The sequence below is a fragment of the Sciurus vulgaris genome (genome assembly GCF_902686455.1).
Source record: "Sciurus vulgaris genome assembly, chromosome: 1".
Taxonomy (NCBI): Eukaryota; Metazoa; Chordata; class Mammalia; order Rodentia; family Sciuridae; genus Sciurus; species Sciurus vulgaris.
Genome location: NC_136461.1, coordinates 40,286,838 through 40,312,931, shown reverse-complemented (window position 1 = coordinate 40,312,931; position 26,094 = coordinate 40,286,838). Strand labels below are relative to the sequence as shown.

Here is a 26,094-nt window from a genome sequence, read left to right as displayed (position 1 = left end):
TCAGATTAAGGTTTTGTTGATATGTCCCTGAATTAAACTTTGATGATTTTGAAATTATTCTGTTTAAATGTCCTACAAAGTCCTTTGAAGAGCAAATTATTTTCTGAAAATCTTTATTAATTATATATCACCCCATGAGTCAACTGTAAAACTGTTTAAATTCCATTCATATCTTTTAAAAGAGGCATGACTTCCTCTTAAATTCATAAAGATCATTGAGTGTTGTACATTTTAAAATCAACTGACAAATGCGTGTGAATGAGACAGGTAATTTGTACCTCTAGTCAAAAATTTATTTAAATGCTTAAAAAATTCAAAGCAACAACCTTGTTCTTCCCCCTAAAATGTCATAGCCCATTTTGAAATGTTAACTTTTGTTCTTTGAAAATGGGGCTCTATGATTTCAAAGCTTGGGAAACATTGCATATTCATCATTACCCTCTTGGAAATGTATATCTGTTTATTATAATAACTAAGAAAACCTTCAACAAAAATCAACTCAACTTTTGAGTAATCGTTTCCCAAATTTATTTGTCTATAGCATTTTTTTTCATGTAAGCACTATTAAGATGACATGGACCTATATGTGGAATAGAACTTTTTATTCATTTCAGATGAGGAGGGACTTGGTCCATTTTTTCTGTTTGTAGAACCTGAAACAGGGTCTGAAACACAATAGGTACTCAGTTAATATTTATTAAATAAGTGAATGAGCAAATATTTTTGGGTGTTTACAATATGTCAGTAATAAAAAATATAATGTTAAAAAAATAAACTTGGCCTCTCCCTTCATGTAACTTGTCAAGGAATGCTACTTTTGAAGATAAACAGCCCTCTAATGTATTTACACAAGCAAAGTTATAGTTAAGTAGGAGCTGAACATTTCAGATTTCATCCTTCATTCGGATCCCATGTTGAGATAGGTTATAATAAAGTACTTGCATAAAACTAGTGGTATAATCAAAATAATTTAAGAGAGTTTATAAAGGAATTATTTACAAAGATGTGGACAAGATTAAGGGGAAAATACAAGGAAAGGTGAAGATCTTAAGAGCCAAAGACAAAGCTGGGAGTGTAGCTCAGTGGTAGTGTGCATGTTTAGATGAGATCCTTGGATCAGTCCTTAGCATGCACATCCACATATACCAAAAAAGAAAGAAACAAGCAAAACCAACAAAAAAATTAAAAAAAAAAACAGTCAAAAGCCTTTAGTACTTTTAGATATGAAGGACAAGGAAGTCAATAGGATCAAGACATTTGGAGTTGGCTAAAATGAACTATATTTAAGTATCTAGGTAATATGGAGGTAGCTCAAAACCACATCTATATACATGTGATTCCAAATAGGCAAAAACCAACTCTGTTGTCTTGACTACATCTCAGCCTTTATTATAATCTTCACATATAATGACACTATATACTGAATGTATAAATTGCATCCAACAAACATAACCTTCTTGAAAAGCAGTACTCACCTATGTTTAAATGTAAAGAATTTATCTCTTTTAAAAAGCTATAATAATTCGCTGAGCACAGTGGCCACATGCCTGTAATCCCAGCAACTCAGGAGGCTGAGGCAGGAGGATTGCAAATTCAAAGCCAGCTTCACTAACTTAGTGAGACCCTAGGAACTTAGCAAGACTGTGTCTCAAAATTTTTAAAAAAGGGCTGGGATTGTGGCTCAGTTATGAAGCGCTTGCCTAGCATGTGTGAGGCACTACATTCAATCCTTAGCACCACATATAAAACTAAATAAAACAACTTATAAAAATGTAAAAAAATAAATAAAAAGCAATAATTCATTTAAATTAGGTAATTTTTTGGGGGGTGGGAGGAAGGTACCAGGGATTGAACTTAGGAACACTCACCCACTGAGTCATATCCCCAGACCTATTTTGTATTTTATTTAGAGACAGGGTCTCACTGAATTGCTTAGTGCCTCGCTGTTGCTGAGGCTGGCTTTGAACTCACTATCCTCTTGCCCCAGGCACCAGAGCCACTGGGATTACAGACTTACCCGACTGTGCCTGGTTAAACAGGGTAATTTTAAAAATTAAATGTTTTTACTGATATGTAAAAAAATGTAAAATTTATACAGATTAGTGGGGATACAATGTGATGCTTATATACATGTATATACTGCATAATGTTTAATTCAGGTTAAACATCTCTATCTCTTCAACATTCAAAAACATTCAAGGGACTGGGGTTGTGCTCATTGGTAAAGTGCTTGCCTAACATGTGTGAGGCACTGGGTTCAATCCTTAGCACTACATAAAAATAAATAAATACATAAATAACAAAAGTATTGTGTTCATCTACAACTAAAATTTTTTTAAATTTATTTTAATTAAAAATCATAAATTTACATAGGGCAATATTGTTTAATTCATTCTGTTATTTTTTTCCCTTCCCCCCCACCCCTCCCACCCCTCTTTTCCCTCCATACAGTAATTCCTTCCTCCATTCTTACCACCCTCCTTATCCCTAACCCTAACCCTAACGCTAACCCCTCCTACCCCCCCTTATATGTCCTCATCCACTTATCAGCGAGATCATTTGTCCTTTAGTTTTTTGAGATTGGCTTATCTCACTTAGCATGATATCCTCCAATTTCATCCATTTGCCTGCAAATGCCATAATTTTATCATTCTTCATGGCAGAGTAATATTCCATTGTATATATATATGCCACAGTTTCTTTATCCATTCATCAACTGAAGGGCATCTAGTTTGGTTCCACAATCTGGCTATAGTGAATCGAGCAGTTATGAACATTGATGTGGCTGTTTCTCTGTAGTATGCTGATTTTAAGTCCTTTGGGTATAGGCCAAGGAGTGGGATAGCTGGGTCAAATGGTGGTTCCATTCCAAGCTTTCTGAGGAATCTCCATACTGCTTTCCAGAGTGGCTGCACTAATTTGCAACCCCACCAGCAATGTATGAGTGTACCTTTTTCCCCATATCCTCGCCAACACCTATTGTTGCTTGTGTTCTTGATAATCGCCATTCTAATTGGGGTGAGATGAAATCTTAGGGTGGTTTTGATTTGCATTTCTCTTATTACTAGAGATGTTGAACATTTTTTCATATATCTGTTGATTGCTTGCACATCATCTTCTGTGAAGTGTCTGTTCATTTCCTTAGCCCACTTGTTGATTGGATTATTTGTATTCTTGCTGTAGAGTTTTTTGAGTTCTTTATAGATTCTGGAAATTAGCGCTCTATCTGAAGTATGAGTGGCAAAGATTTTCTCCCACTCTGTAGGCTCTCTCTTCACATTACTGATAGTTTCCTTTGCTGAGAGAAAGCTTTTTAGTTTGAATCTATCCCAGTGGTTGATTCTAGCTTTTATTTCTTGTGCTATGGGAGTCTTGTTAAGGAAGTCTGATCCTAGACCAACAAGGTGAAGGTTTGGACCTACTTTTTCTTCTATAAGATGCAGGGTCTCTGCTCTGATTCCGAGGTCCTTGATCCATTTTGAGTTTAGTTTTGTGCAGGGTGAGAGATAGGGGTTTAGTTTCATTCTGTTGCATATGGATTTCCAGTTTTCCCAGCACCATTTGTTGAAGAGGCTATCTTTTCTCCATTGCATATTTTTGGCCCCTTTGTCTAGTATTAGAAAATTGTATTTATTTGGGTTTGTGTCCATGTCCTCTATTCTGTACCATTGATCTACCTGTCTATTTTGGTGCCAATACCATGCTGTTTTTGTTACTATTGCTTTGTAATAGAGTTGAAGATCTGGTATTGCGATACCCCCTGCTTCGCTCTTTCTACTGAGGATTGCTTTAGCTATTCTGGGTTTCTTATTCTTCCAGATAAATTTCATAATTACTTGCTCTATTTCTGTAAGGTACATCATTGGGATTTTAATTGGAATTGCATTGAATCTGTATAGCACTTTTGGTAGTATGGCCATTTTGACAATATTAAAATTCTGCCTATCCAAGAACATGGGAGATCTTTCCACCTTCTAAAGTTTTCTTTAATTTCTTTCTTTAGTGTTCTGTAGTTCTCATTGTAGAGGTCTTTCACCTCTTTTGTGAGATTGATTCCCAAGTATTTTATTTTTTTCGATGCTAATGTGAAAGGGGTAGTTTTCCTAATTTCTCTTTCTGAAGATTCATCACATGTATAAAAATGCATTGGATTTATGAGCATTGATCTTGTAACCTGCTACTTTACTGAATTCACTTATGAGTTCTAAGCGTTTTCTGGTGGAATTTCCAGGTTCCTCTAAATATATAATCATGTCATCAGCGAACAGGGATAGTTTGAGTTCCTCTTTTCCAATTCGTATCCCTTTAATTTCTTTGGTTTGTCTAATTGCTCTGGCTAGTGTCTCAAGAACGATATTGAATAGAAGTGGTGAAAGAGGGCATCCCTGCCTTTAACAAATACAAGAAGATAGAGATACTACCTTGTACTCTATCAGATCATAATGGATTGAAATTAGAAATAAATGACACAATAAAAAACAGAAACTTCTCCAATACCTGGAGATTAAATAATACACTATTATATGATGAATGGATAACAGAAGACATCAGGAGGGAAATAAAAATATTCTTAGAAGTAAATGAGAACAGAGGTTTCAAGATGGCGGCCTAGAGGGTGGCTGCATTTCATGTTGCTCCAGGACTCAGGATTCAAAAGAGGAGATATTGAGATGCTTGGGACCAACTCAAAGCAGCCGGGTGACTCTCACCCCCTGGGGAGGCATCCCGGATGGGACGGTGGTCCCAGAACGCAGGAAACTTTGTGAAGTAGAACTGCCGGCGAGACGCCCCTCCCCCCGCTGGAGCAGTGAACTCGGACAGCTGGGAGCGCCGTAAAGGAGGCCGCTGGGCACAGCGCTGGGACTCGGAGCAACCACTGGGGCTCCGGCGGCTGCCCAGGGGAAGAGTGGCGAGGAGAGCTGTGTGGACTCAGGACATCGGGGCCTGCCCCGAGGAGGAGGAGGAGGAGCGTGGCCACTTGGATTCGGAGTGACTGCACCAGAGCTACAGGCGGTTGCCAGAGGAGAAGCTGTGCGGCGAGCTGTTTGGACTCAGAACTACGCTTCTGAACACCGGGGCCTGCCCTGAGGACGAGGAGGAGGAAGAGGAGCGCGGCCGCTTGGATTCGGGGTGACTACACCAGAGCTACAGGCGGTTGCCAGAGAAGGGGCTGCGTGGCGAGCTGTTTGGACTCAGAACACTTCTGAACCCCGGGGCCTGCCCGGAGGAGTAGGAGGAGGAGGAGGAGGAGCGCGGCGGGTCCTTTGGACTCGCAGTGACTGCATTAGCGCTCCAGGCGGCTGCTCAGAGGAGAAGGCGAGTGGTGAGTTGTTTGGACTTAAAGTGACAACGCCTGAACACAGGGGGGCTGCCTGGAGGGGAAGCGCGGTGGGTCGCTTGGTCTTGAGTGGCCGCATCAGAGCTCCGGGCGGTTGCCCAGAGGACCTGTGCTGCGGGTCACGTGGACTCAGAGCCACTCAGAGCGACCGCTCCTGAACACCCCGGGGGTTATCTGGAGAAGGAGGAGGAACGGGGAGGGTCACTTCGACTCGGAGTGATTGATTGCCCAGGGCTATGGGTGGTTGGTGGAGGTGGAGGCACGCAGTGAGTTTCTCGGACTCCTAGTGACCGCACCGGAATACTGGGTGGCTGTCTGGAGGAAGAGGCGTGTGGCGGGTCTCTGGGATTCAGAGCGATTGTACAGGGCCCCAGGTGGCTGCTCAGAGGAGGGGCCGCATAGCCAGGCGATTAGGTGCAGAGCAGGGTCCCAGGATCTACGAGGCTTCTTGGTGGAAGAGCCGCACAGAGACAGGCTTAGGGCGTAGCGAAGGTTCCAGGCCTGCGGGCAGATTCTCTGAAGAAGGGCAGCCTAAGGAGAGTCATCTGCAAAGGGCGAGGCTCCCAGGCCCAGGAAGTAGGGCCGGGCCCCTGGGAACTTTGCAGAGGAAGGCAGCCCAGCCGAGGCAGTAGCAGTAAATTGAGGGGAACCTCTAGGAGGGAACTGACCAGCGAGACCTCCCCACCGGGTGAGTCTTCCCTGCTGGGTGAGGTTTCCCCACAAGGACGTTAAAACCAGAGACTCAGGCCCAAACAGGCCTTGCCTCAGCCCACAGCCTAGGTCCCCTTTGGATGACCATTGATCAACAAGTGGAGGCACCTCTGCCCACTAGCAGGGATTATACCCCACCTGAAGGCCACCACTCCTAGAGAGGCAGCTTCCTTGTGGAGCACCGCATTATCAACTTCCTCCAAGACTTCAGCCTACTGAAGGCTAAGGGGGGATATATATAGAAATCTTCAGGGACATTGTAAGTCAATAGAGGAAATCTGCAATATCTCAGCGGTCCTCTGATACCTGAACAATATGAGAAAACAAGGAAAGAAAATGCTGCAAACAAATCTAGATGTTACATCAATAAAACCCAGTGATAGCATGGCAGAAGAAATGACAGAAAAGGAGTTCAGAATGTACATAATTAAAATGATCAGAGAAGCAAACGATGAGATGAAAGAGCAAATGCACGCACTGAATGATGAGATGAAAGAGCAAATGCAAGCATTGATTGATCGCACCAATCGACAGTTAAAAGAGCAAATACAGGAAGCAAAAGATCATTTCAATAAAGAGTTAGAGATATTGAAAAAAAACCAAACAGAAATCCTTGACATGAAGGAAACAATAAACCAAATTAAGAACTCCATAGAAAGCATATCCACTAGGTTAGAACACCTGGAAGACAGAACCTCAGACATTGAAGACAAAATATTTAACCTTGAAAACAAAGTTGAACAAACAGAGAAGATGGTAAGAAATCATGAACAGAATCTACAAGAACTATGGGATATCATGAAAAGGCCAAATTTAAGAATTATTGGGATTGAGGAAGGCCTAGAGAAACAAGCCAAAGGAATGAACAACCTATTCAATGAAATAATATCAGAAAATTTCCCAAATCTGAAGAATGAAATGGAAAATCAAGTTCAAGAGGCTTATAGGACTCCAAATACACAAAATTACAACAGACCCACACCAAGGCACATTATAATGAAAATAACTAACATACAAAATAAAGACAGAATTTTAAAGGCTGTGAGAGAAAAGAACCAAATTACATTCAGGGGGAAACCAATACGGATATCAGCAGATTTTTCAATCCAGACCCTAAAAGCTAGAAGGGCCTGGAACAACATTTTTCAAGCCCTGAAAGAAAATGGATGCCAACCAAGAATCTTATACCCAGCAAAACTTACCTTCAAATTTGACGATGAAATAAAATCCTTCCATGATAAACAAAAGCTAAAAGAATTTACAAAAAGAAAGCCAGCATTACAGAACATTCTCAGCAAAATATTCCATGAGGAAGAGATGAAAAACAAAGAAGCAAATCAGCAAAGGGAGGAATTATCCTAAAGGAATTGTCAAATAAAGGAGGAGCCAAGTTGTGTCAAACAAATAAATAAATAAAATTTAAAAAATGAACCAAATGACCGGGAAACCAAATCATATCTCTATAATAACCCTGAATGTTAATGGCCTGAATTCATCAATCAAAAGACATAGACTGGCAGATTGGATTAAAAAGAAAGATCCAACAATATGTTGCCTGCAAGAGACTCACCTCATAGAAAAAGATACCCATAGACTAAAGGTGAAAGGATGGGGAAAAACATACCATGCACATGGACTCAGCAAAAAAGCTGGAGTATCCATCCTCATTTCCGATAATGTGGACTTCAAGCCAAAGTTAGTCAGAAGGGATAAAGAAGGTCATTTCATACTGCTTAAGGGAAGCATAAATCAGCAAGATATAACAATCATAAACATCTATGCCCCAAACAGTGGCTCATCTATGTATGTCAAACAAATCCTTCTCAATTTCAGAAACCAAATAGACCATAACACAATAATACTAGGTGATTTTAACACGCCTCTCTCACCACTGGACAGATCTTCCAGACAAAAATTGAACAAAGAAACCATAGATCTCAATAACACAATCAATAATTTAGACTTAACGGACATTTATAGAATATACCATCCAACCAAGAGCGAATACACTTTCTTCTCAGCAGCACATGGATCCTTCTCTAAAATAGACCATAAATTATGCCACAAAGCTAATGTTAGCAAATACAAGAAGATAGAGACACTAGCATGTATTCTATCAGATCATAATGGATTGAAGTTAGAAATAAATGAAAGAGTAAAACACAGAAACTATTCCAACATCTGGAGATTAAACAATATGCTATTATATGATGAATGGATAACAGAAGATATTAGGAAGGAAATTAAAAAATTCTTAGAGGTAAATGAGAACAAAGAAACATCATATCAAAATCTCTGGGACACTATGAAAGCAGTACTTAGAGGGAAATTTATTTCATGGAGCACATTTAATAAAAGAAGTAAAACTCAACAAATAAACGACCTAACACTACAGCTCAAAGCCCTAGAAAAAGAAGAACAGAACAGCACCAAAAGTAGTAGAAGACAGGAAATAGTTAAACTCAGAGCTGAAATCAATGAAATTGAAACAAAAGAAACAATACAAAAAATTGACAAAATAAATAGTTGGTTCTTCGAAAAAATAAACAAAATTGATAAACCTTTAGCCACACTAACAAAGAGAAGACGAGAGAAAACCCAAATCACTAAAATTCGGAATGAACAAGGAAATATCACAACAGACAGGATTGAAATACAAAACATAATTAGAAGCTATTTTGAAAATCTATATTCCAACAAAATAGAAAATTTTGAAGGCATCAACAGGTTTCTAGAGACATATGAATTGCCTAAACTGAACGAGGAGGACATAAACAATTTAAATAGACCAATTTCAAGTACTGAAATAGAAGAAGTCATCAAAAGCCTACCAACAAAGAAAAGTCCGGGACCAGATGGGTTCTCAGCCGAGTTCTACAAAACCTTTAAAGAAGAGCTCATTCCAATACTTCTCAAAGTATTCCATAAAGTAGAAGAGGAGGGAACCCTCCCAAACTCATTCTATGAAGCCAATATCACACTGATACCTAAACCAGACAGAGACTCATCAAGGAAAGAAAATTTCAGACCAATATCCTTAATGAACATCGATGCAAACATTCTCAACAAAATTTTAGCAAATCGCATACAAAAACATATTAAAAAGATAGTGCACCATGATCAAGTTGGTTTCATCCCAGGGATGCAAGGTTGGTTCAACATCAGGAAATCAATAAACGTAATTCACCACATTAATAGACTTAAAGTGAAGAATCACATGATTATTTCAATAGATGCAGAAAAAGCATTTGATAAAATACAGCACCCCTTCATGCTCAAAACACTAGAAAAAATAGGGATAGTGGGAACATTCCTTAACATTGTAAAGGCCATTTATGCTAAGCCCATGGCTAATATCATTCTAAATGGTGAAAAACTGAAAGCATTCCCCCTAAAAACTGGAACAAGGCAGGGATGCCCTCTTTCACCACTTCTATTCAACATTGTTCTTGAGACTCTGGCCAGAGCAATTAGACAAACCAAAGAGATTAAAGGGATACGAATTGGGAAAGAAGAACTCAAACTATCCCTGTTCGCTGATGACATGATTATACATTTAGAGGAACCTGGAAATTCCACCAGAAAACTCTTAGAACTCATAAGTGAATTCAGTAAAGTAGCAGGTTACAAGATCAATGCTCATAAGTCCAATGCATTTTTATACATAAGTGATGAATCTTCAGAACGAGAAATTAGGAAAACTACCCCATTCACAATAGCCTCGAAAAAAATAAAATACTTGGGAATCAATCTCACAAAAGAGGTGAAAGACCTCTACAATGAGAACTATACAACACTAAAGAAAGAAATTAAAGAACACCTTAGAAGATGGAAAGATCTTCCATGTTCTTGGATAGGAAGAATTAATATTGTCAAAATGGCCATACTACCTAAAGTGCTATACAAATTCAATGCAATTCCAATTAAAATCCCAATGATGTACCTTACAGAAATAGAGCAAGCAAAAAAAAAAAAAAAAAAAAAAAAGAAATAAAGCAAGCAATTATGAAATTCATATGGAAGAATAAGAAACCCAGAATAGCTAAAGCAATACTTAGCAGGAAGAGTGAAACAGGGGGTATTGCAATACCAGATCTTCAACTCTACTACAAAGCAATAGTATCAAAAACGGCATGGTATTGGTACCAAAATAGAAAGGTAGATCAATGGTATAGAATAGAGGACACGGACACAAACCCAAATAAATACAATTTTCTCATACTAGACAAAGGGGCCAAAAATATGCAATGGAGAAAAGATAGCCTCTCAACAAATGGTGCTGGGAGAATTGGAAATCCATATGCAACAGAATGAAACTAAACCCATATCTCTCACCATGCACGAAACTAAACTCAAAATGGATTAAGGACCTCGGAATCAGACCAGAGACCCTGCAGATTATAGAAGAAAAAGTAGGTCCAAACCTTCACCTTGTTGGTCTAGGATCAGACTTCCTTAACAGGACTCCCATAGCACAAGAAATAAAAGCTAGAATCAACCACTGGGATAGATTCAAACTAAAAAGCTTTCTCTCAGCAAAGGAAACTATCAGCAATGCGAAGAAAGAGCCTACAGAATGGGAGAATATCTTTGCCAATCATACTTCAGATAGAGCACTAATCTCCAGAATCTATAACGAACTCAAATAACTTTACTCCAAGAATTCAAATAATCCAGTCGACAAATGGGCTAAGGAAATGAATAGACACTTCACAGAAGATCTACAAGCAATCAACAAACATATGGAAAAATGTTCAACATCTCTAGTAATAAGAGAAATGGAAATCAAAACCACCCTAAGATTCCATCTCACCCCAATTAGAATGGCGATTATCAAGAATACGAGCAACAACAGGTGTTGGCGAGGATGTGGGGAGAAAGGTACACTCATACATTGCTGGTGGGGCTGCAAATTAGTGCAGCCACTCTGGAAAGCAGTGTGGAGATTCCTTAGAAAACTGGAATGGAACCACCATTTGACCCAGCTATCCCACTCCTTGGCCTATACCCAAAGGACTTAAAATCAGCATACTACAGAGACACAGCCACATCAATGTTCATAGCTGCTCAATTCACAATAGCCAGACTGTGGAACCAACCTAGATGCCCTTCAATTGATGAGTGGATAAAGAAACTGTGGTATATATATACAATGGAATATTACTCAGCCATAGAGAATGATAAAATTATGGCATTTGCAGGCAAATGGATGAAATTGGAGAATATCATGCTAAGTGAGATAAGCCAATCTCAAAAAGCCAAAGGACGAATGATATCGCTAATAAGTGGAGGATGACACATAATGGGGGGGAGGGAAGGGTTAGTGTTAGGGTTAGAGTTAGGGTTAGGGAGGGGGGCAAGTATGGAGGAAGGAAGTACTGTATAGAGGGTAAAGAGGGGTGGGAGGGGTGGGGGGACGGGAAAAAATAACAGAATGAATCAAACAACATTACTCTATGTAAATTTATGATTACACAAATGGTATGCCTTTACGCCATGTACAAACAGAGAAACAACATGTATCCCATTTGTTTACAATAAAAAAAAAAAAGAAGTAAATGAGAACAAAGACACATCATATCAAAATCTCTGGGACACTATGAAAGCAGTACTTAGAGGAAGATTTATTTCATGGGGCACATTCAACAAAAGAAGTAGAAATCAACAAATAAACGACTTAACACTACAGCTCAAAGCCCTAGAAAAAGAAGAGCAGACCAACACCAAAAGTAGTAAAATTTTTAAAAATAAATTTTAAAAACATTCAAAATCGTTTTCTAAATTTTTGAAATAAACACATTACTATTACTTATGGTTACCCTACTATGCAACAGCATACCAGAAATTCATGCTTCTAACCATAACTGAGTATCCATTGATCATTTTTTCTCCCATGCATCTTTCCTCTTCCAGCCTCTGATAACCACCATTCTACTCTCATCTTCTATGAGATCAACTTTTTTTGATTCCAAGTATGGGTGAGATAGTGTGATACTTTCATTTCTGTGCCTGGCTTATTTCACTTAATGATCTCCAGTTCCATCCTTGTTTAGTCAGTGTGAATTTTATAAGACTATAACTATTTCAAGTTTAGAACTATGCCCTATTTGGCAATTATGTATTTAGAATGAAGAAAAATATTCTCTTGAGGTCTAATGAAGAAGCCAGAGAAATCAATATTAAACTGAACAAAAATTTATAAGAATTCTTGCACAAAATTTAAAGCAGGTCTTCATTTATGTTTTAAGTGTGTGAACTGTGAATTAAGAGCATCTTAGAAAAAACATTTTTTTGCCATTTAGAGGAATGTGTCATGAATTTGCATATATTATTACTGCTATGTGGAAAAGATTTATTAAGCATTGATCTGATTTTTTAGAAGAACACACTGACTCTAGGTAATTAAAAATATCAGTAAAAAATTTTTGTAGGTTCCATAATATAATTTAAATTTGAAAACATTTTATAGAGCATCATAAGACTAAATGCTAGGTTTATTTCTTTCCCTTTTTCCTACTTATTCTGCTATATGCTAGTAGAATTACTTAATATTTATGAGAGGAAGTAATCAATTAAACAATCATTCTGCAGCATTATAACCCAAATCTGGCTTTTTGCTGGTATCTACTCATCCAGACACTTGGGTGGAATTGACTGTATGCCCCCAAGATTTGGGCATGACTTCATTTTGGTCAGACGAAGCTACAAGGATTATTTCAGAGATTCTTATACCACCTAATTAGAACCTAATTAGCACCAAAGAGGCTCCATGATGAAGGTAAGAAGTCATCAAATTCATAATACATATATACCTGACGTGTGTGTGTGTATGTGTGTGTGTGTGTGTAGTGGTCAGAAGAAATTGCTAATAGTTTAGATGGTATTGGAGTCAGGATTGATTATTCTGGGCTAGGGGTTAGCTCAGTGGTAGAATACTTGCCTAGTATCATGGGTAAGCCTTAGATTCCATACTCATCACAAGAAAAAAAGGTTCATTATCCTAACAATATGGGTGATGATACGTTATTTACTGAGAAAGGAAATACAGAAGATGAAACAAGTTTATGGAATCAAAATTAAGGGTTTAGTTTGGGACATTATAAATTTGAGATGCCTATCAGACACACAATAAGAGATGTCAAGTAAACAGTTGTACAAATAAGTTTAGAGGAATTTATAATTCCTTAGGGTAGATTCCTAGTAGTAGGGTTGCTGGATCAAAGGTTATATGCAGTTTTACAATGTTGTGCTGGAGCCAGCTGGCTAAGATAGCCAGTGTAACATTAAATAGAAGTGGTAAGAGTGTATATCCTACCCCTTTTCCTGATATGAGGAGGAAAGCATTCAGATTAAAAGTTAAGTCTAAGGCTGGGTGTAGCTAGTGGTAAAGTGCTTGTCTCACATGTGCTAGGCCCTGGGTTTGATCCCTAGACACCATAAACACACACACACACACACACACACACACACGCACGCACAAATTAAGTACAATTTTGTTCTACATTTTGCCTAAACGCCTATTTGAGATTGAAGAAGTTCTATTTTCTTCCTATTTTGAGAGTTTTTTAAAAATCATGGATTTTGTGCTTTGCAAATACTTTTTTCTAAATCTATCGAAAAATTATGGTTTTCTTGTATGTTTTGTTAATGTAGTAAATTAAACTGATTGTCTTTTGAATTTTAAATCAGCCTTGGACTTTTGGGTAAACTTCATTTGCTCAAGCTCTAGTACTTATTGCTGAATTCTGTTTGCTAATACTTCATTTAGAATTTTTATGCTGGGTGCTGTGATATGTGCCCATAGCCTCAGCTTCTTGGGTATCTTAGGGGGAAGGATCACTTGAGCCCACAAGTTCAAAATCAGTGTGTGCAAAATAGATAACATCTCAAAATACACAATTATTTTAAGAAAAGATTTTGCGTGTCTATGTTCATGAGATATTATCCTCTGTAGTTTTTTCTTATAATACCTAGATTGACTATAGGGCATACTGATAGCATAAAATGAGCTAGAAATAATTCTTACCTCCTCTATTTTTTTATGGAATCTTCATAAATTTGTGTGTCATCCTTGCCCAGGGGTCATGCTAATCTCTATATCATTCCAATTTTTAGCACATGTGTGTTAAAGTGAGCACTTACCTCCTCTATTTTTTCAAACAGTTTATGGAGTATTGTTTCTTCCTTAAAAGTTTGGTAAAATTGGGGCTGGGAGGTTTAGCTCACTTGCAGAGCACTTGCTTAGTACCTGTGAGGCCAGGGTTCAATCAACTACACTGAAAAAAATGTTTGATAAAATTAAATAGTGAAGACATGTGTGCCAGCAATTTTCTTTGCCACAGTGTTTTAAACTAGGAATTCAATTTCCTTTCTTTTTATAAATTGTGAATATACATATATGTATATATATACATATACATATATATTCCATAAAGGATTTTAAAAAAAGGATAAACTCACAAAGTTTTAATTATGCAAAGTAAATAAGTTATGGAGATCTACTATACAGCATAGAGCATCAAATTAGCAATACTGTTTTTCTAGAGGGGAGATTTTAAAAAATAAACATGTTCACAATATTTCCCTTTATCCCTTAAGTATCTGAAGTAATTAATTTTTACTTTCTCCATTTCTTGATCAATCTAGCTAAGGGCTTATAAATATTATTAATCTTTTCAAACAATAAACTCATAGTATTTTCTAAGAACAAAGACATTCTCCTACATAATCACAATAATCACAATGCTATTATCACACCCAAGAACTTAGCATTGATAAACTAACCTTGTCTATCTATATTCCATATTAAAAAATTCCCTAATTGTTCAAAAAAGTTCTTTAAAACTGTTTCATATTTGACTGAGAATCCATGCTAAGATCATGCAGTTACTTCATATATTGTCTCCATTTTCACTTTTAATCTATAACAGTTTTAGATTATTATTCTTTGATAGTATTTTTCCTTCTTATTGTTATATATAATTTTATAACAGTGGGGACAGTATTTTTAAATTTTTTTTAGTTGTCAATGAACATTTTATTTATTTATTTACTTAATTATTTATATGTGGTGCTAAGAATCGAACCCAGTGCCTCACACATGCCAGGCAAGCACTCTACCACTGAGCTATGACCCCAGCCCCAGGGATAGTATTTTTTAAAAGAAGTCAGTCACTTGTCTAATAGAATGTCTCTATCTGTATTTGTTAAATTGACTTTTCAAAATTAGGTTATACACGCATGTCAAGAATATTTCACAGGTAATATTGTGTACTTACCATATATCCATCAAGAGATATATGCCACTGAGCACAGTGGTGTATCCATCTGTAATCCCAGAGACTCAGAAGGCTGAGACAGGAGGATTTAAGTTTGAGGCCAGCCTTGGCAACTTAGCAAGACCCCTAGATCAAAATATTAAAAAATCAAAATAAAAAGGACTAGGGATATAACTTAGTGGTAAAGCAATCAATCCCCAGTACCAGATGGGGGGATGCCATTTACAGCTGGTGGCATGCCAGCCTGTAGTCCCAGCTGCTCAGGAGGCTTAGGCAGGAAGATAACTTGGGCCCAAAATTTCCAGGCCAGCCTAGGCAACATAGGGAAACTCTGCTCCCCACACCACTGAAGAAAAAGCTGGATATGGTGATCTACCCTGTAATCCCACCTACTAAGGAGACTGAGGTGGGAGTTCAAGGCCAGCCTAGGCAACTTAGCAAGTCCCTATCTCAAAATAAATTTGAAAAGAGCTGAGGATATAGCTCAGTGGTGGAGTGCTTGCCTAGCATGCATGAGGCCTTGGGTTCCATCCCAGCATCATGAAAGAGAGAGAGAGAAAGAGAGAGGGGGGGGGGAAGCATATATCAATTCATTTCATTATAATTTTAGGTGTGATACTTTGAGATCATATAGATGTCCAGTTCTGCGAACTTTCACACAATGGTTTCTAATCAGGTGTTACATTGTTGGTTATAAAATAGTGTTCTTTAATTTTTTTCACTGTTGGGGTTTGAACCCAGGGCCCTGTATATGCTAGACAAGCATTCTTTCATTGAGCTACATCCCCAGCCAAGATTTCTTTATTCTATCATTCATTCACTTTATTTCATCATTCAGCATGTATCTACTGGGCACCTGCCACGTGTAGGCATCATGCTAGGAATTGAGGATAGTGAGTTGTCCAAAAAACCCCACATTTCCCTACTCTTATGGAGGAAGATAAATGAGGAAATGATCTCTTTTCAATATTCCAGGAAGGTGCTATGTAAATTAAAAGTGTAAATAGCAAGACATATTTGTAGTCATTATTATCTTTGTAGTAAGTAAAGGAAAGTAGATATATTGTCTTTTTTTCTCTTTTTTTCTTTGCTTTTAAAAAAAGAATCTATATATAAATTGATCAAATGCACAGCACAGGTGATAACTTTGTCTTGATTTGAAGTTTTCATTTTTAATTGGCAAATGTGTTGCTAGGGATGTTCTAGCAATTCATCTAAGAGGAATTTTTTTCCTTTCTAATACAATTAAATCTACATCTCAGGAAACCTGTTTGTTTATAACCTTCTATATTTCCTATATTAGAGTTTGAAGTAAATTATTAATAAATATTATTTATAAGTTTTACAATACTATAAAGTAAATATTATTATACCCATTTTACAAATGAGAAAAGTGAAGGTCAAAAAGATTAAGTGCCTGTTCCAAGGTAAGATATATAGTAAACACCAGAATTAGAAATATTTTACTCTATCCTATCAGTATCCTATACTGACTAATTATGAATGCCATTTTGTAATGCTTACGAACTGCTTGCTATTTTTCTATTTTTATTTGAGTCAGAGTATCATATTCACTCATTCAAAAATAATGGAAGACATTTTTCAAAATACCTACTTATGTATGATTTTATAATAAATTTCCTGTCCATGTAGTCACTTTCCATTGTTCCCTGGATATATTTGTTAAGTATAGACATTCCCAGAGATTACAAGTTAGAAAGGTAAACAATTATTTTGAGATAGCTTTTCCTTTTCTTTTTGATAAAAGAAGATTTCTACAGTAGAATATTTAAATGATATTCATTAGTCTTCTAATAAGTTTCCCTAATAAGGCTGCTTTTTTTGGTGCCATCTATACAACATACTACTATACAAATGCTTATACCTCACTTACTTTCCAATTGTTATGTGTCTGTCCATATCTTTATTTACCTTAATAGTTTTTAAGTTGCTTGAGGTAAAGAATGGATTTTCTATTATTTTGTATTTCCATAATGATAACAGCTGTTTACTAAAGGCTTATTGAGTATCCAGAACTTTGCACACATTTCATTTATTATTCACAGAACAAGGAAAATTAGGTATTACTATTTTTATAGATGTTGAAAGCCTCAGATATAATTAGTCCCAAAGATCAATCATAAACCTGTTAGGTGATCATAATAATGTAAACTTAACATGTGATAATTTTGTTGAATGATTTGTGGCAATTTTTTTGAAAGAGCTTTCCATTTGGTCACAGTGCAATAGAAAAAAGACATGAATTTGTATCCTTGTGCTATAAATTACCAGTTTGACCAAGTTAACTTGCTCATCATCAAATCTGAGTTTTCTGATTTGTAAAATGGGATTTTTAAAAATCCAACCCATGAAGGGGTTATAAATATTAAGCTAGGTAAAACAGTTGCAAGATAAATATTTGTCATCTTGCTTATGTGTTTGTTTTCTCTCACTAAAACATAAACTGAATGAACAAGAGAACAAATTTAAAAGTACCCAAAAAGACATTTAATTAAATATTGCCTATTTTTATATGTATGATTTACTAGTCCACAAATGATGACAAATTCAATATGATTCAAGATTCTATCAAGCATGTTTTATATACTAACATATTTGTAATTCCATTAAAACATTTTCAGAGAGTCCTCTTTGATAAATTACTATCATACTTCCTAAACAGAGACTACTTATTTTTAGGATGTTCATCCACTTTCCTAAATGTTATTTTCTATAGTATTAGATAAGAAACTAATAATCTTTTTGTCTAATGGAAAGAGATTAAAGTAATTTCCCTTCCTACTCCTTTCCCCAAAATTGAGTTTTCTGTCAGATAATTTTTCTGTCAGTTGATTTAATATCATTGTTGTCCTGTAATTTGAATTTTGTCTGATGTTTTGATCTGATTTCTCTTCAGTATGTTTTGTTGATGTGTAGAAAAAACTCACAATAGCCATACACTGTTCCATTGTTTAAATTCTATATATTAAACTCAAAGTAATAATATAAAATATTACTTTACTATAGTAATGTTATATAATCTTACATTTTTTCCTAAATATAATCTCCTTATGGGAATAAAGAAAGTAGGACTAAAAATTACCAGATCTTCATCCTTGTATTTTGAGATAATATTTTCCTTAGAAAGCACTGGTCTTTAAAATTCTTCTATGTAGATAAGCCAAAACTTTGTTGATCTTAGGGTATACAAGGTCTTTCAATAGGGTCTGATGAACTAAAAAGTATTTTGGAGTACTTTTTCATGGGAATTTTAAAAATTAGAATATTTATAAGTTAATATGTATTGGTATTCATAAGTACTAGTCATGTTTAGAAAACTGTGTATTTTAAATCTTTAAAACTTAAAAGAATTTGAAAGTAATCATTGATCTTCAGCTGATGTTATGTACAATTCTCTATTATATTGCCACCTTAATATTTTTCTTACATCTGTTATGTCCCTCTGAACTAAAAATAAAATATTCCTTCTTTTAACTGTTTTCGTATAGATCTATTTGCTTTTCCAGTAGGTACATCACATATTTAAACAACTATACAAGCTCAGAGCCATTTTGATTACTTTTGAGCAAATTAGCCAGTATTCAGGCAGTTCAATGCCCTCTCCTATGTGGCCCTATTCTGGCTTCACATTGAACAGCCTCTCAGTCTAGTCCAGATGTCCAGCTGTATCTACTAACCCTTTCAGAATGGTGCTAAGCTTTGTGCTACTATTTTGGTGTAGAAAAAGTGTCTGTTGTATGTAAGTTAAACATATATGTTATTTACACATATGACTATAAATAGTGAAGTTTTTCCCTAACTATGTGTTTTAAAATATCCAAATGAAAATGGTGGAAAACTTCACAGGAAACAGGAAAACTGTCCATGTAGGAAAATTAATTTGCTTATGTTTATTATTGTGGTATAATGAATAAAACATTTTTTTTTGGTCTTCTTTGTTCTGCTTTTTGATTCTTGGGCAAATATCTTTTAGTTTTCTTTCATCCTTGCTTTTGGATTCTTCAGCAAATTATCCATCACATAACTAATATTTTATTAATCTACAGGTATTACTATCTAAAACATTGAAATTATCCATTCTTCCTCTTGTCACCATCACAATTCTATTTCTAATATTTGAAATTTCCAAATTGTAAAAGGTAAGTGGCTTTTATATGTATTTGTTTCATGATAAAAATGTGAAATAATAACAGGTAGAACTAGGACCTGCATCATTGTTTTCAGTTCTAAGATTTTAATTTATATCTTTCCCTGGATCATTAATGATCCACCTATATCCAAAAAAATGTCAGCTTATATTTCTATAGATGATCATAATTTAATATTTTAAAATAGCAATGTAAGGTAAATTGGCAGTTTCTATTCAAAATGTCCATTTGTTTAGTACTGAATTTTAGTAAGAAATATCTCAACACACACATATATCTTAAAATTCTCATATAACACAGGACAAAAAACATTATTTTGATGATCTGTCTTGTACATAAAATTAGAAAATTTTAAACACAAAATTTTAGTCCATGTGCCAAGTTAAAAATGTAACTATAAGATAATATACACCATAATTAAAATATATAATTTACCAGCAAGAGTAATTTATTTTTAAAAAATTGCTTTGGATTTAATATCATAGTCTTCTCTTCATATTTTCTATAAGTATTAATAATTTAGCTTTTTGTTAGTTAAAACAATCACTTTTATCTTATTATGACAAATTAAACTATATTAAATTATTTTCTGAAGAGCAGAAATTAAAATTAGAGTGTTTTACAATTTTATTCTATGCTAAAAATCTTAGCATGTCAAAATATTAAACATTTTAGTATTTCAACTAATTTATATTCCAAACATAAATACACAACTGCTATAACTTAATATCCACATTGCTTCACTTACCTTTATTTTAAGTAAAGACTGAATGCTTTTTGACTCATAGGCCTATGATAATTTGAATTAATGGGGATGAAAACTAAAAGGTTCAAGTAATTTTTGAGAATAGAGAGATGACTGAGGAAGCAGGAATAAAGAAAAATTGGAAATCTCTACATGTGATTTTTTGTTCATAACCTAAATCATGGAAGCAAAAAAAAAAAAAAAAAAAAAAAAAAAAAAAGTAAGTAAATAAATAGAAGAAAGAAGAGAAAGAAAGAAAGGAAAGGAAAAGTTAAAAAAAAAAAGATGGGGGATAACCAAAACTATAGGTGTTACGGAAGTGAAATATTTTTAAAAACACTACTATTCTTATTTTGTTTCACTTAACATTGAAGAAAAGATTCTGGGGTGTTCAATTACTTTTTTTCTTATGATCATTATTATGTAAAATTATCTTTCACAATGAAAAACATACCACAACACACACTATTGTTTATTTGAATATTGAAATAGGGAATATTATACTGTTAATCATCATCAGATGCTGCTTAATTTAATAATTTGATCACAATTATTCTTCTAATATATATTTTTATTTATCTTGAAACATCAACATAATGTAAGATTGTTACTGATTTGCAAACTATTCTAAGTTTTCAAATGTTTTTTTAAATATTTATTTTAGTTGTAGATGGACACAATGCCTTTAGTTTATTTATTTATTTTATGTGGTGCTGAGGATTGAACCCAGTGCCTCACACGTTAGGCAAGTGCGCTCCCACTGAGCCAAATCCCCAGTCCCTCAAATGTTTTTATTCATTCATGTGTTCCAAACTGTGACAAAAGAAGAAATACATGTCATTTTTAAATAGTCTGAATAGGTTTGATCTGAAGTACTTGAATTAGCAGAATGGGCATCAGAATGTTGCTGCATCATTGAAGGCAGTCACTTTTTAACAAAAACATCTAAGGGAGAAAACTATGGAACAAGAACTATATGGGCTCAAAGGGATCCCAAATGTACAATATAATAGTTCCAAAATGTAAGGAGATACTGTTACATTAGCTGTATAGGAGAATTGTCAAATGATAGAATAATTATTCCTAAATATCAGTGAGTTATTTTTTATTTTAGGAAGTCACATATCCAAAGCATACTTTTTAAACTCAGGGAAGACTTTTTTTTTCCCAACAACTTATGTAAACTGAACACTGAAGGGAACACAGAAAGGGGACTGTATTTTAATATGGTTGTGATAATTTGATTGAATTTCTAAATTAAAAATTCAACATTAAAAGATGTTGGCAGTTTTCCTTTATATGTGAATTTTCAGTATTCATGTAAGTAATTTGAAGATTTAAGGTATATACCTAAAATAAAATTTGTCTCCATGATACTGCTTTATATATGGTCAAGATAAAGTATCTTTTTTTTTTTCTAAGAGACAACTGTACTGATGAAATATAAAGAGCAGAAGCCTCTGTCTCCAAATATTTCCAGGAAGAATTTTAAGTTTTTCATCTATCAATTCCAGAAACTGTCCCATTGATTCCATGTTAAAAGACAGTATCACTTTATACCAATTAAATGCGTTTGAGGTTCTGGTAAGCTATTTTTTTAATAGCATGTAGGATTTCTTCTTTAGTGCCCAAAATAAATGATGTGTAGTTGGATAAGGATTGGTGGTTTCTAACTTCCTCCCCTAAAGAGTTGATGTTTTTGGCTGGGGGTGTGTGTGTGTGTGTGTGTGTGTGTGTGTGTGTGTGTGTGTGGTGGGGGGTGGTGAGGGAAGAGAAAAAGGCAGTATATAAAAATTATTAAGTAGGCCTACGCTAAAATTCTTCCTGGATTGATGAGGATGGGGATAGAGGGAGGTTAGGTGCAATACTTTTAATATAATAATATCTAAGAGTGTGTGTGTGTGTGTGTGTGTGTTTTAGTGTACAAACTCTCCTGTCCCCGGTGCCCCCTGCCCCGCCCCCGTATGTGCTGGTACCTCTGGACGATTCAGAAGCCATTTTAGAACTCAGGAAGCAAAATATGTGAGTTCCACTTGTGCTTTCGCAGGTGCTGTGGTGGCAAGGATAACCTTTGCTCGCTTGCCCGGCATTACCAAGCTGTTTTTTCATGTCTGTGAGGATTAAAGACAACACAGAAAATTCCAAACCCACATCCTAACACCTGAAGTTCGCATAATGTTTCTACAGCAGATGGCAAAAACATTTCACTGGAACCTTAATTTACCAAGCCTACATCCAGATCTGGGGAGTTTTATTCTTTTGAGGCATCGCTTAAGCTCGCTAGTGGATTTTCTAAACTGGGACTGAAAAAACTAGACTTCCCGTAGGTGTTCTGCGTACCCCAGTCCTGCAATTCATTGTTTCAGGCTGAGGGTCTTTCGGGATGAACGTGCGTTTTTGGTCCTGTACGTCTAGTAATTTATGGGAGAAAGGCAAAAATCACAGGGCAACTTTCTGAATAGTCCGAGGGGCTAAGAAGCCAAAGAGGCATTTGTCTCCTCTCATTTGGACGTCAGGCTTAGAGCCGGTCTCTCTTCAGCTGTCATGGGGGGAGGACGAACGGAGTGCTGGCACTGGCCTTGGGCACCGAGTTGCTTCATTCGCCCCGTCGCCAGCTCACCTCTGCAGAGAGCTAGGCACTCACCCGCCCGTTCGCTCCTGCTCCCACGTCGCCCTTCGGCCCCAGTCCTCAGGCACAGGTCGCCAGAACTATCCAGTGGGATGGCTGCCGCCTCCTCGGGGACCGCTGCCTGAGGGCCAGGACCGGGGGTGGGGGCTGGACGCCTGGGTAACCCGCAGTTCCCGGGGCGCTGTGGCGGCGGCCAGGAGGCGCCGGTCCCCGCTCCCCCTCCCCGTCCCCAAGCTCCCGCCTCCTGCCCGCTGCGCGGAGCGCCAGCTAGCCCCAACCGGCTGGCGCGGCAGCGCACACACTCACTCCGAGGGCGCCTCCAAGGTTACCCGCGGGGTGGGGGCTGGGGCAGGCTCCGGCCACTGGCCGACTCCGTGGTGCCTTCCTATCGCCGCGGCCCATTCTCCGCTCCAGGGCCATGGTGATCCAAACCCCAAAGCAGAAGACGCTCCCAAGTTCGGGAAGGGAAGTCAAGCTGAGAGGCAGGCAGGCGTCCGGGCCGGGGGCGGCCTTAGTGGCTCTAGGTGCCTGGACAGCCGGGTCAAGCGAGGTCGCGGCAGGAAGGTTGTGGCTCTGGTCGCGCGCTAGATGCGGTGCAGACTGGGCCTGGGGCAGTGCAAGGGGGCTGCAAGCAGCCACCAGGCGCCCGAGGCGTCTCAGGCTCGTAGGGGGACAGAGACAAGCGGGCGGCCAAACCTGCTGAGGAAACTAACTAAATAAAAGGAGACTGTTATTTAAGGCGCGGAAATTTGAAATATTTGGACAGGAAGAGAAGAGAAAAGAAACCTTAGAGAGGGAGAGGGGGAAAAAAAAAAACGCAAGCTAACGGTTTTGAAGCTCCCCAACCCCCACCCCGGGTTTTTCTGTGCGCGGTGAGGGAGCTCTGGGCTTCAGCTTCCTTACTAGGGAGCCTGGGGCCAGAGTTGGAGTCTGGAAAGAGTTTCAAAGGGACCGAAAGGATGTCTTCGGAGCCCCTCTGTAGAGCCTGGGTTGGCTAAGGGCAGAGCTTTACTCCCGGTATCAGGCGGAAAGTTTGTTTCCTGCCTCTCACTATGTCTCCGCGTGGATCTGTTTTCTTGAAACTGCGGTATAAAAGCAAAATAGACTACACAGACCAAGACGGGGACTTTCCCCCTTTGTAACCTTTCGATGAAGGTTGCTTAGGGTAGTCTAGAAGGCTGCAAGTAGGACCCTCTTTCACTCTAGTACTGTAAACTTCCAACGCTTCTGGACTCTTACTTATTTCTACCCCCAGTAAAAGCCGAAAGCACCTTTTAGGGAACTGAGATTTCGAAACCAGGCCCGGGCCACGGATTCCACAATGTTCGTTTAATCAGTACGATAGAGGAAATTTATCATATTGCTTTCCCAGGACAGAATGCCTTATTATGTATTTGTTAGTAACCGTGTGTGTGTGTGTGTGTGTGTGTGTGTGTGTGTATACATGAGCTCATCATACCTTTGCGAGGTGTATGATCTTCATCAAAAAATTATTGATTTACTACCGAAATAGGATAAAAAGCATTTGCTTAGTGGTTCAGGGAACAGAACATATGCTGAGGTCCTGTAAGTGACCCCCGACCCCCATCTCGTCCCAGGTGTAGGCCTGTATTAGATTATTGGGAAAGGCTTGAGCCTGAGTTTCGCGATGCGGATGCGGATGCAGTGAAGAAATTTTGGAGCGCATCACTGCGTTGTCTTCTCTATGCTTTCTATCGCATTGTCCCCTGAGGCTCTGGGCGCTCTATTTATTAGCACTTGCATCCTCACACTTTGCATCTGAATAATTTCAGACCTCTTCCCCACCTCAGCTCGCTGCAAATTAGACCTGGTTGAACTCAGTAGCATCGTCTTTTCCATCCTATACATTTCAGCATACTGTCGAGGTTTTCTGAGAGATTGAATAATGGCTTTTCATATTTCTTAGAGGGGACCACATAACTCATTTCTAAAATACTTAGATTAGCAAAGCTACTTCCTGCGAAGAGCCAGAGTAATGTGGGATGTTTTAATGCCTACCAAATTTTAGGCAGATGAAAAGATAGCGCTTCCTCTCCCTCTATTGTGTTCAGACCACCGGAGAACAAAGCAATTAAGTACTTCTCTTTTGCTTTATGATCATCCTTTGCCTTTATATTTAAAAACCTCTAAAGGGGAATTTTACTTTATGACGCATGATGGATACTGTGAAGTTTAATGGAAACTGGATTTTAAATTCAGAATAGTTCAACTTTACAGTTACAGCTTGTGAGAGGTTTTTAAAATTACTCAGTAATAGTGTGCTTAGAAAATATTCAGCACGCTAAAGCAATATATCCTGATTATTTTCTCTATTTTTAAACATAGAATGTTTTTCTCTTCAAAATCAACTCAATTTCTATTTTTTTCTTAAAAAGTGTCTTAAGTTTAATTTCATGTTGCCATCAAAATTTTATTTAGTAAATTGTTGTTAAAGGTGACAGAAACCAAAGTCTTGTTGCACCTAGGGAATGTAAATTTTAGTCCAAAAATGAAAAGGATTAAACTTGTGCTCCTATATTCTTTCATCTTTTCATGGAAAATAAATGATCGAAAATCACTTGCCTGCTACCATTCCAGTTCCTGTTAAGGGCAGTCATCAGAATCATGCCCTTCCATAAACCTTGAAGTATTTTGTTCTTTTTGAAGCAAAGGCAGAAAGCTTATGAAGCAGAAGGAGGGGACTTTCACATAAAACACCTTTGTTCATGTGGGAGGTGATGAATAAATTTGTAAATGTATAAATGGAAACTGCATTGGAATCCTTTAGTGATGATCTTTAATGTGACAGAATAAGTACTAGATGTTGGGAAATCCTCTTGGAAATTTGAGATGTTTCTATTTCCTATTTTATTTTTAGTTAAACAGATTCCTAAAAAAAGATTTTATACTACTTCACTAAAAAGTTTTGTGGAAATCAAGAGTCATGTGGAAGGTTGGCTTATTTATTTATTGAAAATATTTCTACATTTATTATGCAGATCTTAAACAGTTATGACCTTTATATATAATTTATAATTTTTCTTGCTGAATCTTTTAACCCCTCAAAATCGTATTTGTATTTTATTTTAATAAACATTTTATAATTTTACATTTCTGATATTCAGGGAGAAAAAGCCAGTATCACACTCAGTATACTTACAGTACAATACTGGGAAATGTATTAATTACTAAACCAAATGTTTCCTGTTTCATTTTTTTAAAAA

At 37.0% G+C, this 26,094-nt stretch overlaps 1 long non-coding RNA gene across 1 annotated transcript; it reads right to left on the bottom strand.

The window, feature by feature from the left end:
* Window positions 1–504: 504 nt before the first annotated feature.
* LOC306670430 lies at window positions 505–14,326 on the bottom strand. Its single transcript, XR_013766395.1, has 2 exons — window positions 14,192–14,326; window positions 505–665 (listed from the first exon to the last, which is right to left on the bottom strand). It is a non-coding gene; the product is annotated as an uncharacterized lncRNA (long non-coding RNA).
* Between the last annotated feature and the right edge of the window lie 11,768 nt (window positions 14,327–26,094).